General features: G+C 42.8%; 1 protein-coding gene and 1 long non-coding RNA gene across 3 annotated transcripts in view; one reads left to right on the top strand and one right to left on the bottom strand.

Moving 5' to 3' along the window:
- The window catches only part of ZBTB38 (zinc finger and BTB domain containing 38), a 37,119-nt gene extending 35,989 nt beyond the window's left edge, over positions 1-1,130 (bottom strand). The window contains exon 1 of the mRNA XM_066621235.1: positions 1,053-1,130. The gene's annotated coding sequence lies outside the window, so the exon portion shown is untranslated. The remainder of the gene's footprint in view (positions 1-1,052) is intronic.
- Positions 170-16,605, top strand: LOC136644977 (uncharacterized). Of its 2 annotated transcripts, none has more exons than XR_010794120.1 (3): positions 170-225; positions 436-562; positions 16,353-16,605. It is a non-coding gene; the product is annotated as an uncharacterized lncRNA (long non-coding RNA). The 2 variants fall into 2 exon arrangements; XR_010794121.1 differs by having other exon boundaries at positions 178-213.
- The last annotated feature ends 1,086 nt before the right edge of the window (positions 16,606-17,691 follow it).

The raw sequence follows: 17,691 nt of genomic DNA, 5'->3' as shown, positions 1-17,691 counted from the left end.
GGTTGTTTAAATAGCTATGCCCATCAGGAAGCCTGAGTCCTCAGTACTGCATGACATGGCAGCACACAGACCATTTACATACTCCATTTGAAATAGTAGGCATGGCATAATGAATTCTGTATCCACAGCATGCACACAGCACAAGCAACATTAATCCTGCCTGCCATTTTAGGCTCGCAGCAGCATGACACATATTGCAGCAGCACAGATCTGGTAACGGAAAAGGCAAGGGACAGCTCACCTTAAATGCAGTATCTGATTAATGTTGTTAAGTGACATTGCAAATCTGCTACGGAGTCTTAGAGCAATTGGATGGGAGGGAACAAAGAAAAAAATGTCATCAGCTGATGATGCAAGATGAATCGTTACTATGCACTGTTCAGCGAAGCTCCATATTCCTGGGTGATACAGTCTTAAGTATGTCAATTTCTACAGGAAAAACCATCTCTGCAGAGTGGCTGCCTCCTGCTATCAAGAAAAGCAGAAGAGTCCTTCTTACTGGAGGGAGGAATGGAAAGAATATCTGCAGAAATATCTTCTTGACGAAAGAAGATTTCATATAGTACGTATTAGGACCTAGATATATGACAGTGTTGCTGTGTTTTCTTACTTGCTTAACCCGTGTCATTTTATTTTGTTGTCACTGCCATTATTAAGCATGTCAAAGACAAAAATTGCCATTGCTAAAGTGCTAATACTGCCCTGGATTATGGAAAAGCTGAGCGTATTGACAAAATTGCAAGCGCACAGAGGCTGGCTGCACAATCAGCTGTCTGCATCTATGTTGCACCCTGCTTAACCACAAGCAAGGTTAGAGCTAAATATATCTGCAAGGCATAAACGGAAGCTATTTTGCTGACCAGATTATGTTACAAAATGCTTGTCCACCCTTAAGTGCTCATGAACGCCTATGAGAAATATTTGGTGCCTCTCTCCCCTATATTGCTCTGTGCATTAGGCAGTGAAAGATCACAGTTACTCTTAAGCACAGTGACCTAAATAATGCTAAGACGACTTAAGTAGCATACGTACATACATGCGTACATACTCACTGTCAAAGCAAGGAAATGAAAGAAGGACTGTCTAATCAGACTGAAAACACAGACTTTACCACAGTATCCATTCCAATCTGTAACCTACTGTATGTGCACATCTTATAGCAAGGGGGAGATGCAACGCTCATTTGTTTTTTGTTGTGTTGGGTTTTTTTTTTCTCTCCACTTAGCTACGGTTGCACAGTGACGTTCTGACATCATGGAGGTCAAAGCAGACACTCCAATACAGTCCATTTTAATGAAGCAAATCTAAACAAACTTAAAAAAAAACATTAAACATCACCAAATAGTAAATGCTATCCCACAACACCTCTCAACTATTCTTCCGGCTTTTGAGATAATGCATAAATTTCTCTGCATAAATACAGTTTTCTCTATAGAGGCTGTGAGAGAGTAATAGTGAGAGTGCATTTAAAATTAAAAACAGAGGATGTAGAAAAGAACACCTCCCATTTTCCTACAGATGCTTAAATGCATTCAATATTGGAGAGAAGAGACTCTAAAAGGGAGAATTAGTTGACTTAAAAAAAATGCTTAAAAATGTGTAAGCTTTCGAATTCTTACTTCAAATTCAATGCCAGCATTCTCCCTAGGGAACAATGAGAGAGGAATGGAACAGCTTGCTATGGCCAACATTGCATTCTCTGAAAGCTGGAGTGTTAAAGAAAAAACAAACCTTGAAAACGTACCTGGCTATAGAAGGGTGAAATCCTATCCTTCTAAAAATCTGTCACTTATATCTTTGTCTTGTTCAGTATCTTCTTTCTCCTCTCCACTCCACCAATTGGAGACATGCTGAAATCCAGCAAAAGAGGTTACATCTTTTCAATTCTTTGAATGTTACACATTATTCAAGCTTATGTTAGGAATCAATCTATGCCATTTTGGGTGATTAACTTAAGGAACACATGGTTTGTTTTCATTAAGTTTAAATTCCTATCTTGCTAAAGAAAAACAATAAATATGGCTGTATCTTCCACACGTTTACTCAAGAACTAGCACTGAGTAGGCATTACCTGCAACTGACAGTTAATCAAGCAAAATTTCACTTAATGACTAAAGGTTGCTGTGCACATTTTCCCCCCAAACCATTAAAATAATATTGAAATATTCTCATGTCATTGTTTCTGTCATTTGAGTTTTTTAAATTGTGAATAAAATTCCTCAGACCTTGAATTAATTTTTTTTCTGGTTTGGTATGTTTTGTTGTCAAGTTTAAAGCTCAAAAATCAGAAGATCCAAAAGCCAGTATTTTAACATACACAGTATCTAAAAGCATGACATCATTTAAACAGCAGTGGAAACGATTCAGAAAAAACAACTGCTGAGCTCACAATCAGAGGTAAGATATCACAGTGCAATCCTATGTACACTTGCCTGGAAGTAAGGTCCATTGAACTTAGTGGAGCTTACTCCTTAGTAAACAGACATAGAATTATGTTTTGCATGCCTGCTTGGAAGTAAGTCCCATTGCACTAAAAGTGCAATTCAGTTTTAGGCTGAAATAGCTGTGATTTACAGTATATTCTAAGTGTCAAAGACAAAGGAATAAGAGAAGATTTTGCACATAGATCAGTAAAATACAACTGGCACGTTCTTATGCTAATGTATGCAATGTTGTGTCTGTTTGCAGCAGCACATTCTAATTATGACACAGCTTTTCATTTGGAAGCCAAATGGTATAAGGATGCATTTTTAAGAAATCTCTCATCTTGCCCTTGACTTTAGAAACAATAGTATAATTCCTGTCAGTTTGCTGGAGATCAAAAGAATGTCGCTCTAGGTTCCCACTTGAATCTCATTGTACGTATTTCATTGTCATTTGGACATGGGGAACTAGTGATGTGGGATGGAAAACCTTCCATGGACAATTTTCTATAACATTTTGTAAAATGTCTTTAAAAAATGTCCACTATTGCATTTTTCTGTAGAATGACACATTTTTCCAAATACATTATTTCACAAAATGAATTAGGGCACAATCCTAACCAGGTCTACTCAGAAGTAAGTCCTATCTTGTTCAATGGGGCTTACTTTCAGGAAAGTGTGGTTAGGATTGCAGCCTTAGAAACATAATGAGTAGATACAAAATACTGGTTGAATTGAGCAGTATCTTGTTTCTTCTTAATTTTATTGATGGAACAATACCTAATAAAGATAGTTAATATTTTTTGTGGTTACAACAGCACATAGAACATACACCAGATATTGGCAGCAAGCTAAGAATTCATATTTAAAAGAGTGCCTGGACTTGGTAGGCTATCCAAAGATGGTGACAAATCATCAGCTACACAAATGTAAAATGAAAATGGCAAAACCTGAATTTCTATCAAACAAACCAGATCCCATTCAATGATTTCTGTAACACATATCAATGCAAAAATTCACTTTCATTTATTATGAACTTCATAATTTTTGACAACAATAAACATTATCAAATTTTTGAAGTGGGCAGTTTCAAAGTTGTATTTAACAGTTTATGTGACAATCACTTGGAAGCATATTATGCACAGATCTCTGAACATTAGTTCAAAGGTATTATGTTAATGGTTTTCAACATCTTTTTTTTCTTAAAATTTAATATGTTAGATCTCAATCAATGTAAGGAATCAGACAATGTTCTGGCAAATATTCTAATTCTAAGATATGCCTCACAAAATCACTGTGAGGAGCCCAGTTGAATTCACAGACATCTGTGAATGTCTGTGTTCCTGCCATATTCCATTGTGTTTCACTGTGTTTCACTGTTTCCTGCCATATTCCATTGCAGGCCCTGAATATCTTTCAGATCCAAAGACTGACCCCAAAGAGCAGGGCCAGATTTAGACTTGGTGAGGACCTAAGTTATATAAAGCTTGCAGGCCCCTTGTTAAAAAAATGACACCCAAATTTGCTGCACAAGCCAATTAAAAAGGTCTACATCTCTCTCTCCCCTTCTCACACACACGCGCGCACGCGCGCACACACACAGAGTATATTCATTCATTCAGCACACCCAAAATTTTAAAAGCCCCCCCCCCAATTCTGAAGGCTTTTTTTTTTTTTTAGGCACTGAGGATTGTGAGGCCCTAAGCTGTAGTTTGTTTATTATGCCTAAACTGAGCACTGCCAAACAGGCTCACAGTAATAGTTCCCAATTTATAGGTTAGGGAGAGACTGAAGGAGGAGAGATTTTCCTCTAGTCCATTCTAACCAAACCCCATCCAGATACAAACAACACAGACACACCTTGTTGGTGGAAACAAGATATCTAAATAAATGACATGACCAATGCCAGCACCTGTCGCAGGAATGGGCTGACACTGGGGTTCACTAACAACGCTGGGTTCCCTTTCTTGCCCAAGTATGGGCAACTGATAGATTCCCCACTCAGTTACAGGAGCTTCTCTTCTTATGGTTTTGGGCCATTTTTTGTCTCATGAAGAGGATATTCATGATTAAGGTTGGAGTTCATTCCTGGTGAAACCTTTGTGAAAGGCGAACACTGACAAACAGATGATTCTCACCGACTTGTTCTCTTGCTTCCTCAGAGATGGCGACAAATTTGCAAGACACACTCTACAAAGGAAAACACCATGTTAACTTGTTCCTAATTTAACATTTGCTGCTCTCTATTTTAGCATTAAATTTGTCCTACGGAAAGAGGCCTAGCACTGAAGCGGGTCTTACTGTCTTTCAGAAACGTGAATCCCTATAGAACGAGGATACTGCATTCTTCTCACGCTTCAGCAGTATTCTCAAGGGTGAAACAAATGTTAAGTCAGAACTGTCTATACACCAGAAAGGAAACATAGTAGCTTTCCCTTTTGCTATGCTCAGTCTTTTCAAACCTATCTCTTTGAGTGGCCATGTACACAGTGCTTTACAAAGAATTATACAATCTAGAAAATACAGTACACACAAGGGAAACAGCAGAGGAAGGGGAGGGAAATGGATGTAGCAGTAAACAGAGGAAGAATATGTGCCCATTTCAGTTTCACATACTTAATAATCCAGCCTGCTGTCTGCTAGGTATTAACATATTCATTAACATTACCCTAACAGTTCCTGGTAAGATCTGTCTCTGAGAATATACTGCTGTTGCTAGAACAGATGTACTGAAACTCATTTGGCAAGCCTGGAGGCAGAGGGTTACAAAACTTAAATTAGCGCACCTGCCAAGATACGTGGCTTTCCAGAATCCAAGTGATTGGTGGACACTGCTAGTACACTGTTCAGAATGATACTTTGCAGTCTGAATGACTTTTAAAAGACAGAACTGAAATTCTCACTTGATATTTCCACTACTTGGTCAAAGTTTACGTACAGTTCTTTAAGGGTAAGCTTTCCTGCAGTGTTGAAAATAGTATCGTCAAGAATGATTAATCATCTTGGGTTATCAAGAATATTTTTGCACTTTGCATTCTATACTTACTTGTTGACAGAATAGCCCTTTTCCAACAGGGTAAAATGAATGTGTTGGGAGGAGTGGTGTCATAGTGGCACTGAACAGGCTCCTACCCCAAGTTAAGATCTGTAATGAGCCCCATGTGTATAGTGACTCTCCATGGACTTTCTGATGAATGCACATATGTAGAGGAGGAGCCTGAACCATGATCCTCCTCTCTCCATAACAGGAGGCTGGAGAGCTAAGATTTTATCTCACACTGAATGTCTGAAAAGGCCTGCAGACTCAGAAACAACAGTTAAATGAGCCTAAAAGTTCTAATTAAAAGCCAGGCAGAATTAGAAAAAAGACCTCTCTGGAAAGCCAGCAAGGAGGGGCAGTTCTAATGTCCAGAGAGGACCCCACAGGCCAGGTTGCACAACAGGAGGCAGCAGGATTTGGAGGCTACTTCTCATGATGAAATTTATTTTTATTAGGCCGGCAGTGAGTAGGCAGTTCTGAGCTCCTGGGATGGAAAGTTCCAGGTGCCGGGTGCCAAAACAGAGAAAAACCCTGTTGTGGGTCACTGCCAACAAAACATATGAAGTTTGGCTTGCAACTGCAGCAAGGCCATTCAGAATGACTTTATAAAATAGGCCTCCACTGGTCCCATCCTCCTCCTGGGCTGGTCCCTACTCTTGCTCTGTACAAAAATGGGCTGTATCCAGCAAAAGCTTGTGCTGGAGTAAATTGGTTCATCTTAACTATGTTACAAGACTCTTGCAGTGCAATCCTATGCACCTATTCAAAAGTGTATTAAAAACTGCAGTTTCGGTTGTTTTGCTACAATGGGTCAAGCTAAACTATAATTTATCTCACATCCCACACAAATTCTAACACTCTGCTTTTTTTTACATGTATGTAAGTACACACACACACACACACACACACACACACACACACACACACACGACTTTTAGAAACTTTCTGTCTGAGAAAACAGCTCACACCAAATTGCCAGTCTTTCATACCTTATTTTTTGCTGCCCCTGCAAATGCAAAAACAACAGGCAAGCTGATTGCACACTGTCCCACAGAGGCCCAAATGAATTAACTGCACAACCACCTCTGTTCTCTGGTTTGTGCATGGCTGGGTGTGTAGGTATTACTGTGTATACTATGCAAGCCCAAATTCCTCAGTGAATGCTGGGTCGCAACCATAATTTTTCATTCAAAAAAGTTAGGCCAATTCCACTGCAGTGTGATGCGTGTTTCCCTAACTCTCTTTCTAATGTCCACAAGCCACTGCAAGTAATTCATTTCTGGCAGTATGTGTCGGATGCGAAAACACACTGAGGGCAGAGAAGGGTTTGAAAGGGTTTATTTCTTGGTTTCTGCCAGTCACACCTCCAAAGTGCAAGGAAAATGGGCTGGCTGCAAACACATGTGGCAACTTAAATGGTTTCAACAATATATATACACATGAGTGAACACGCCAGCTTGCCACTTAAGACTTCAGGCCTTGAAAATGACTGAACTGTACCATGTGCTGTGGATTGCTTTGGAGGCCCTAAAAAGCCTGATGAAGCCTCAAAGACTTACATTTGATGTTCTCCAGGATGGAGTGGCTTTGGCATCACCTAGTGGTATGAGCCGGTAGGACACACCAAGGCACATTCAGAACCTGCATTACCCACTTTACAGTACAGTGAGCCACCATGGCTTAGAGGCTGCTTCTCATGATATAGTTTTTTTTTTTTCATTTGGCCAGCAGTAAGGGGCTAGCGTTGAGCTTCTATGGGAGAGAGTTTGAGAAATAGCCCTGTTCAGGCTGTGCAGCATGGCCTTTCCCAGTTTGAAGAGACACTTTGCCAACAGTCTGAGGCTAAGAGGCAAAGAAGGAAGGCCCATAGCCAGGGAGACAGACCAGGGACAGACTGCACTTGCTCCCGGTGTGGAAGGGATTGTCACTCCCGGATTGGCCTTTTCAGCCACACTAGACGCTGTGCCAGAACCACCTTTCAGAGCGCGATACCATAGTCTTTCGAGACTGAAGGTTGCCAATACAATAATACCAGCCAAACATCTGAAGATTGTGCTATCTGCAGCAGGGCCACTTGGGATGACCTCACAGGGCAGGCAAATTCACACAGGGAGAGGCAGTCCCTCAACTATCTGGGTCCCACACCAGATATTAGCTTTATAGGTCATCACCAATACTTTGAATTGTGTCCAGAAATGTATAAGATGACCATTCAAGTCCCAGGTCATTGATCTTCTTCCTAAGAACACCTCTGTCTTGTTCAAATTTAACTTAAGTTTTCTTCAACCACATCCAGTCCATTACTGACTCCAGACACTACTTCAGAACTTCCACTGCTCCCTTGGATGCCATCCGTGTATGGATCATACCCAACCACAAATCCCTAGATGACCTTCCACATTGATCTTATATAGATGTGAAAAAGCAATGGACAGAATGGAACCCTGAGAAACACCAAATGCCAATAGCCATGGTGATGAAGAGGAGTACCCCAGCACCAAATTCTGGAACTTCCCTAGGAGGAAGGAGCAGAGTTACCACAAAAAGGGCTCCTGAGCCCCAATCTGGCAAGGTGGTCCAGAAAGATACCACAATCAATTGTAGCCAAAGCTGCTGAGATGTCCAGAAGAAATGAGAATGTACTCCCACTACCCAGTTCCCCACATAGGTCATCCACTAAAGTGACCAGAGCCATCTTGGTCCCAAAACCTTGCCAGATGGCAAATGATATCTAGAAAATTGGTTTCTTCCAGGAATCCCAGCAATGAAACCAGCATGCACTTGAGTAAGAACAGCTTGCCTAAGAATAGCAGACTGGAGACTGACTAGGAGATATGCAAATACAGGCATGTAAATTAATTTGCTAAGCAGGTGACTAGGTTGCAAAATGGTTTGCTTTTGCAAGCTCAGTTTCTAGACAGCATAATTGCCAATAAAATTGGAGAGGAAACTCTAGTGTAGCTGCCAAGAAGAAAGGCAGACAACAGGGAAGAAGGATTTAAATCCTAAAAACAGGGAGAGATTCCTACTCAGTGTGGGATGCAATATTTGCATTTAACTGGGCTCTGAAATTAAAAGAGACCATCAGATGAAGATGAATAAACACACTTATCAGTACAGTAGCTGCATCAAATCCATGCCACACTTTTCCGCCCTGATCCCAATCCTCCACAAATCACTCTTTCCCAAATCCTTAAGGGTGCTGAAAAGAGGGGGAAAGATTAAGTAGTGAAGAGCAAAAGATAAAGAAAAATGGAAGGTGGGAAGATGTAGAAGATGGTGCTGTTTGAGTCTCTCCTTTCTTGTCTGTCTCTGTTAAACCAGCTTGTGGTTGTTTTGAAGTACCACACCTGTTCAAATGTCTAACTCAGCATTAGTGTTCTTTAATTAAAATGCCCTGATAATTTCCCTCTCTTATTTAAGCTCTAGATTGAGAGGATTATCACAATTATATTAGCATTAACTTACTGCAAATTGTTTACAGCCTAGTAAGTAGGATGCCAGCAAATTATTCCAGGTAAACCTGTTGCATAGTCTCAGAGCTTCTAACCACAATCAGCTCTCTCTAGAAATTTCCAAAAGTACTGCTCTTTGAGCATGTGCTGCTTCTCCTCCCCTGATTCAGTTCTTAAAGTGACACTATTTTATGCTTTGATATACAGGGCATGGTGTGAGTAGTTAATACCATTGGCGGCACCTGTAAAATGTTGGCTGGGTGCAGGTGGCACTCATAGTGGAGCTGGAAGGAGCCACTGGCATCCAGCCATCAGTCCTGCACAGGTTAGCCTTTGCAGTGCAGACCAGAATGTACCACTAGCATGTACTGTGCAGCAAATGCACCTTAGTCCCAATCATAGTTTACCACCCAACTGGTTCAGCACTTTGATACCAATACTCCTGGAGCTTCACAGAGTTAACATGTCAGAAATGGTATTTGCACTTCCAGCTGGGAAACTGAAGGGGCTTCCTGAAAGCACCACAATAGGTCTAAGTGGGAATTGAGGTCTAAGCTGAAAACATGAGCAGCGAAAAGACTGGAGATGAACAGAAGCAGGCAGCTATGGCTGGGCCTAGGCCAGTAGACTGTTCAAAAGTAAGCTCCCAATGAGGACCTCTTGGATAAATCAAGGATGAACAGATCCTGCAAGATTCCTCTTGTGGCTGGGTACTGCATCACTTCCTAGATCATTAGCTGGGTCCCAGGCCAAGGCATGAGTCTGCCATTGCCTCCGGCCCAGAAGTAGAACTAAGGGAATATAAGCCTCAGGCAACCAAAATGGGAGCTTCGTTGTTTTTTTCTGGGCTTTGGACTTCACCTGCTGTCGCCATTGCTCTTGGAACACCAGGAGTGATAGGGTGTGTGTTTCTGGGGAGAGGTGGGGGGGGTTGAGAAATCCCCCCATATCTTGAGTAGATTGGGAGGCGGGATATCATCAGGAGAGGTGAATGCTGGTTGATCTGGAGGAGTTGTGGCCTCTATGGGACCCCCTGTGCCAGATACAGTGGCAGAGTGGTAGTACACTGCCAAGTGGAAACTACTGCAGTGGTTCTCAAACGTTTTGGTCTCTCAAGCCCTTTACACTCCTCAAGCCCTTTACACTTGCAGAGCCCCAGAGCGCCAGTGCAAGCACACAGTGGCACAGCCCTGAGCGCAATGCTGAACACCAGTGAAGAGCTGAAACAGGAGGGGAACAGGGAACAGGGGAGGCAGTAGGGATAGAGGAGCAAATTGAACAGGGAGCAGATGGCAGCCACTTATGGTGTGCTTGGGGAACCCCTGAGGAGGGGTCTCTGAGAAGGGCACTTTGAGAAATGCTGGTCTACTAAGTTAAGATTTGGAGGCTGCAATCCTAACCACACTTTCCTGAGAGTAAGCCCCATTGAACAAAATAGGACTTACTTCTGAGTAGACCTGGTTAGGATTGTGCCCTTAGTGTTTTCTATTTGTTAATTCTGCTGTAGCATTGTGGTGAAGAGACTGACAGCACAATCCTAAATGCTGGCTCTGCCAGTGCAGAAGCTGCTGCTCTGGCTGAGAATGTCACAAATGTGCCATAAAGCATGTTTGCAATTACTCGGGAGCCAGCAGCACCATCAGGAAGGCCTGTGCTGGCCAACCGGTGCCACCAACAGAGGTAAGAAAAGCACTGAGCCCCAAAGGGGCTTGCGGAGGCAGAATGGAGGCAGGGAGGGGGCATTTTGGGGTGGAAAGGGGAGTGAATCAGGCCCAGGAGGGGGTGGGTAGGATCCCTATCCTCCCTCCAAGGCCTGAATGCCCAACACAAGGCTGCTCAGACTTGCGCCAGTGATTTAGCTAGTGCAGCAAGTGGTCCCATTGGTCAGGCTGGAGCATTACTTGGGGTAAGGGGTAAAATTACCCCTTATCCCAAGGAGACCTCCAGTCTGTTGCTTACCTGCAATGGATACAGCATGGGCCATGCAACCTGGCTGCACCAGTGCAGATTAAAGATTGGGCTGCCTGTTGGGCTCCCTTGTTGAAATCTTACCCTTGCTATCACCTCACTAGGTGGTCTCATCTGTCAGCCTTAGCACACTGCTGCTATATGGGGATGATGAGGATAATAATACCCTTGCAGAGTTGTTGTAATTATTACATTGTGATAACATAAGGTGATTTGCAACCTCAAAAGGTAATATATGCATGCTAAGCATTATTATTACTTGTTAAAAACACTGTAAATTAAATTGGGGTTAGATAATAGAGTGAGAGGTGCAGATACATATGGAGCCAAGAGAAGCTTGATATCAATTTTGGCTTAGAGAAAAATCCTATGATATCACCAGAACCAGGGGACATCTGCTAAAATTGAGTGTTAGGAGAGTTAAGACAGACAAAAGAAAATATTTTTTTACTCAGCATGTAGTTTGTGGAACTCCTTGTCACAGGATGTGGTGATGGCATCTGGCCTAGAGGCCTTTAAAAGGGGATTGGACAAATCTGGAGGAAAAGTCCATCGTGGGTTACAAGTCATGATGTGTATGTGCAACCTCCTGATTTTAGAAGTGAATCACCTCAGAATGGCAGATGCAAGGGAGGGCACCAGGATGCAGGTCTGTTTTTGTCTTGTGTGCTCCCTGGGGCATTTGGTGAGCTGCTTTGAGATCTGGGAAGCTGGACTAGATGGCTCTATGGCCTGATCCAGCGGGGCTGTTCTTATGTTCATATCAGTAATGCTTGTTCATAAACAGTGTGTTGCTGAGTATTACTGTAAATAATAATAATAATAATAATAATACAGGTATTTATATACCGCCTTTCTTGGTCTTTATTCAAGACTTTATTCAAGGCGGTTTACATAGGCAGGCTAATTTAAATCCCCGGAGGGATTTTTACCATTGAAAGAAGGCTCTATCTTTCAAGAGCCACAACAAATTCAGATGTTTCTTTCTGATCTGGCCTCCATCCTGGCCTCCATCCTCCCACGCTCAGAGCAGATGGAAATAGCTCGGCTCAGCTTGTCAGCTGCTTCAAGGTCGCACGGTGCCTGTGGCCTCGAACTGGTGACCTTGTGGATGTTATCTTCAGGCAAATGGAGGCTCTACCCTCTAGACCAGACCTCCTGCCCTATTACTGTAGTACTGCATATATTGATATCAGCCATTTATATGTCGATGGCCCAAATCCTAACCCACTTTCCAGCCCTGGCATAGCTGTGCCAATGGGACATGTGCTGCGTTCTGCAGTTGGGGGCACTCATGGAGGCCTCCTCAAAGTAAGGGAATGTTTGTTTCCTTACCTAGGAGCTGCGTTGCCCTTATGTCGGTGCTGGAAAGTGGGTTAGGATTGCGCCTAAATATTGCAATGTAAATGAACTAGAGCAGAGGTGTCAAACATAAGGCCTGCAGACTGAATGTGGCTCCGAGAAGCAATTTATCAGGCCTCCATTATAATTGGGCTCTCCCAGCTTGATAATTGGCCTCTCTCATATCTTGAAAATATGAACAAAATTTGCAGCTTCTGGCCCTCAGCAGGCACGATGAATGCTAACTTTGTCCCACTGTGTGAAACGAGTTTGACATCTTTGAACTAAAGCAGGGGTGTCCAAACTTTTTGGCAGGAGGGCCACATCATCTCTCTGACACTGTGTCAGGGGCCAGGAAAAAAAAGAATTAATTTACGTTTCAAATTTGAATATATTTACTTAAATTTACATAAATGAATATATTGGAGATGGAACTTATATGAATGAAAGAAGGTCTTGCAATAGCACAAGGCCTATAAAAGCCTTGCACAAAGCAAGGCTGGCCTTTCCTTCAGTGCAGCTGCTGCATCACAGGCGTGAAACAGCAAGCAGTGGAGGGGCCCTTATCCCACAGCTCATGCGTCCGGCCAGCGCGGGCTCCAGCAAGTCTCCAGAGGGCCAGAGGCTCATTGGAGACTGGAGGCTCCCTGAGGGCCAGATTGGGGGTCCCTGAGGGCCACAAGGGGGCCCCAGGCCGCGGTTGGGGCACCCCTGAACTAGAGTGATGTGCAATAATGCAAGAGGAATTAATTGGGAAGCCCCTTTGCACTAGATACATGGTTTTGAAGCTCTGCTTCAGAAGCCCTGGGGTATGTTTCTTGAAATGTCAGAAGACATTTTTGAATGAGAACATCACTAAATGGACAGCTTTTCCTGAAATTCTGTTTTCTCACCAGTATCAGTCTTCCCTGGAAAGGGAAAGTTGGGTGAGCTCTCCCTCTTCCTTATTTTACACCCTGCTTCTATGTCTACACGTTGCCACCAGATCCTTGGCTAAACATGTTATGTTGATTGTACTGCTGCCATTCCCTGATAAGCATATTGAATGTAAAGCATAGTTTCATTTGTATCTGCTCTGGTGCTCATTACTTTCCCTTGTCAACCCAAAGTCACATTTTCCCTAAATGCCTCTCAATCTAATTTCCACCCCTTCACTCTGAGCTGATAGTTCGGCCTCTCTCTTATTTCTTCCCTTTTCTGATTGTAATCAGAGCCAATATCATTCTTGGCTGGCTGCAGTGTCTCAGAGCACTGTGGCACTGAGAGGCCCCTGCGTGGCACTTCAGAGCTCTCCACTCACTGCCGAGTCATCCCAGTGTCAAAAGCTGGGGTCCAGGAAACGAACACACAAGCAGTTTTGCTAAATGGCATATTAAACAGCGCCTGTCTCTCAGGGCTGACTGTTGCCTTTTCTATTCCTTGGCCACATTTGCAATTGAGCAATGGGCTCATTTGGCTAAGTGCAGAGTCCTTTTATTACATAAGAGCCGCAGCAAGTTCATAGCAAACCTCTGTCTTTATGCGTGCATACTATGGAACAATTGATCTTCCTGTACCACCACTTCAGGCAGGATGCACCACTTCTTACTCTCTTCCTGCACTGCCATTTATTTTCTGAACTGATATTGTTCAGCTCTTTCCGAGTGTTCCAGCTTCACGACCCTTTCTCTCTGTTACCACTACCTCCTGGATCATCCATGCAAAACCATACTGTATACCAGGGAAGGGCAAACATTTTGGCAGGAGGGCCACATCATCTCTCTGACGCTGTTTTGGGGGCCAGGAAAAAAGAATTAATTTACATTTCAAATTTGAATAAATTTACATAAATGAATACATTAGAGACGAAATTTATATGAATGAATGAATTTTATTGAGCTTATTTATAAATCACATGAGAACTATGAACTGTTTGCCACACACCTCTTGCACAGTGAAAACATACAGAGCAAGCCACATGGAGACGTAAGTTGTTCAGAGGCAATGGGGGAGGGTTAAGAAAATGCACAGGGAAAAGCCGAAAAAACATGGAGACTATAAAAGTCCTTGCTCTAACTTGGCCCACAGCTCATGTCTGGTGGTCACAACCAGCAGTCTGGGCCAGCATGGGCTCCAACAGTCTCCAATGGGCCAGAGGCTCATTGGAGACTGGGGGCTCCCTGCAGGCCCTTGGGGGACCCCGAGGGCTGCAAATGGCCCCCAGGCCAGGGTTTACCCACCCCTGCTGTATAGAACCAATCTAGTAACAAGTAACTTGGCAGACCCCCAAATAATCTGTGCGTTGGCCAGTTTATGCTTTGTTAGGACCAAACTAGATGGGACAATGTGAGATCCATGGCTGGATCTTCTCAAGTTTTTTGTTTTTGAATGACAAATCCAGTAGAAGGGGATTTTATTCAGGATTATGGTGGTGGTGGTGGAATTAATCTTTTCATCCCCAAGCTGTTTTTGTAATTGAAATAGCACACCCCAACTGTTATTTGGTCCATGGGGCAAAACATGTAGGAACCATCTGAGTTCTTTCAGTAGGAGGATTTGACCATGAAAATGGTAGAAAATGTGGAAAAGGTTGAATTGAAAACAACAGTCCTGATCCAAACTGGAGTTCCCTATGGCTGCATTTGTGTGGTATTGTTTGCATGTGTGGTGTCCTTGAAGCATCTTCCCATGGTTGTGTTGCTGCCAGTGGATATGCTATTCATTCCGAGTGGCTAATAGAGGGTTCCCCCCCCCCAGCATTGGCTACTCATTAGCCTGTCTCACCCTCTGCTCAGTTCACCTGGCAGTGCTTCTTTTGTTGCCAGCAATTAATGCTGACTGCATAAAGTGATTGACTCCTTGGACCTCATACTCATGACACACAAATGTCACATGGATGACTTGCTGATGTCATAGTGATGTCACAGCAATGATGTACTGCTGCCAGGATATCACTCTGTGGATGGCAGGCCATGTTGGTGTTTCCATGGATGCTGGTAGTGTAATTGGGAAGGGCTGTGCCAGCTTTGCTTTGCCAGGGCAGATTTGGCATTTAGCCCTTGCTGTACCAGTGTTGGGGTGCCATCAGTGTGACATCACCAGGTTCAGGATATGACGAATGGCATTGTGGCGTCCAAATAAGATTGGGCTGTTATGCAAGTAGCATAATGACTAAAAACAGCTTTATATAATGGGAAGCAAGCATCAGTAGAGAAGAGAATGATCATAGGATAATATGCAGTAAACTCCACAAAATATATTTGTATTTGTGGTTCTTGTCAAAAGAAAATAAATGATAGCCCTTCATTGTCTGTACTGAAGAACTGAGGGGTCTGAGTGTTTAGAAAGTATATTATTAGAAAGTGCATATGTTTTTGTATGTGCATAAAGACTGGGGAGGGAGAAGCTTTCTAAAACAAAATTCAAAACCTTTCTGATCTCCCAAGAATGCTTCGGAGCTTTTATTCAACAACAATGACAAAGACACATAGACATAGACACAGACTGACGTTTCTATATGATTATAGAATGATTATATTATAATGTATATAGTATTATATTATATGAATATATTATAATCATTCTATATGATTATAACTTCAGTCCAGTTGTATGTCTCCAGATAGTTCTCTTCCTGTGACCTGTCAAGTCTCAGGACCATCTGCAGTACCAACCTAGGCATGTCTACTTAGAAGTAAGTCCCATTTATTTCAGTAGGATTTACTCCCAGGTAAATGTGTATGGGATTGCAGCTTTAATTTTTGCAAGTGGCAATTATGTGATCATACTTGGTATACCTGCCTGTTTTTAATGGGCCTTGCTATCAGAATGATTCTCTTTCAATGACCATGGCCATAGTGAATATCACTAGCCAGAACACACCTATCTGTCAGAGTGAGTGTTCTGTGGTGTGCGTGGCAATGAAAAACAGTTAGAGAGATGTAGCTAACGAAGGAGAAACAGGTCTGAAAACTACTAGCACATAAATATTACCTCAATATTTTCAGCCAGAGCCATATGGCCCCCTGGGGTGCCCTGGCACATGTGTAGCACAAATACTGTAGCACATTTCAGTGCTACAGACTGAAAATCAAAAATAATAAATGACTTATGTTTATCTGTTTGTGTTGTATCCTTGTTTGACAGGAGGGCCCTGGAACCCGAGAAGAGCTCAGGAGACACAAAAGAAGGTTGGGAATGGCTGGTTTAAAGGACACAGATGCTGGAAAAAATAATCTGATAAGATGACAGATCTTGATATCATAAAAGGGCAGTCTGCCAGCAATGACCATTTTCAGCACTGGGGAGGATGACTTTCGGGGAAGGGCGTTGCATTTTATGCACATCATTGCAGGGAAAAGCTGCATATTAACTCATCAATGTTACAGTCAATCATTTTATTGCAATAAACAATAATATTACTGCTCTTGTCATTAAGCCATTTCTGCCCAGTGTTGCATATACACAACAGGGATCAAATGTATACACCTGTAGGTTGGGCAGAAATGGGTTAAAGAACTGACTTTTTGAAAGAACCATTTCAACACACAGCTCTGCACTTATGAAGGTGGTTGTTGCTCTTTCTATTTATTTATTTAAGAAAGTTATATCCCGCCTTTCCCATGCAAATGCTGAAGGCGGCTTACAAAGCTTTATAAAAAAAAGTACAAAGTATCACAACAGGTAAAAAGAAATACATCAAACAAAGCTTTAAAATATTAATTTTAACATTACATATTGAAACATAAACCAGAACAGACCAAAAGCTAACAAATATCACTGAGCAAAAAGGGGAACAAATTAGTCCAGGGAAGCATTCAAGTCACAGCAGTATTTTAGAGGCACAGAGGGCAAATATTCACTCAGCAATGAAATGCCAACTGAAACATGTATGTTTTGAGCCCTCACCAAAAAGCCATGAGAGGAGTAATTCCCCTGGAAGAGAATGCCATAGCTGTGGAGCCACTAAAGAGAGGGCTTGCCCCTAGCTTTCTGTTAGACAGTGCAGCAGATCACAATAATTGTGCACTAAGCAATAGCAGAGGCAAAAAGAGCAGAGTAGCCAGGGCTGGCTCAAGGCCTCCCAATGCCTGAGATGGCATGCCAAATGTGCCCTCTCTTTATCTGGGGATGTGCCAGACTCTGCTCCGTCCAGTCCCTGGATTGAAAAAGGAAGAGGAGGAAGAAGCAGTGGGGGAACTGGCCCACCATTCTCCTTTCATCCACACTACCTCTTGCAATCTGTTACCCTTTCCCTTTTCCAGTCTAGGGAATGGGAGGGGGAGCGGTAGAGGTGAATGGACAGATGGACTTCCCCAGCCAACCAGCTGCCTGAAGTGACTGTCTCAGTTGGCTTCATAGATGGTCTGACCCTGAGGGTAGCATTAGGACTAGGAAAGACCCTCACATCAGTAGGGTGTGCGGACTGCACCAGGGGGTGATGACGACACCACTACTAGCCAAAATACTGAAATCTTGGTATTTT

The sequence above is a fragment of the Tiliqua scincoides genome, chromosome 3 (genome assembly GCF_035046505.1).
Source record: "Tiliqua scincoides isolate rTilSci1 chromosome 3, rTilSci1.hap2, whole genome shotgun sequence".
NCBI classification, from domain to species: Eukaryota; Metazoa; Chordata; class Lepidosauria; order Squamata; family Scincidae; genus Tiliqua; species Tiliqua scincoides.
Note: the sequence above shows the minus strand (reverse complement) of the source record. Positions and strands in the feature narration are given on the sequence as shown.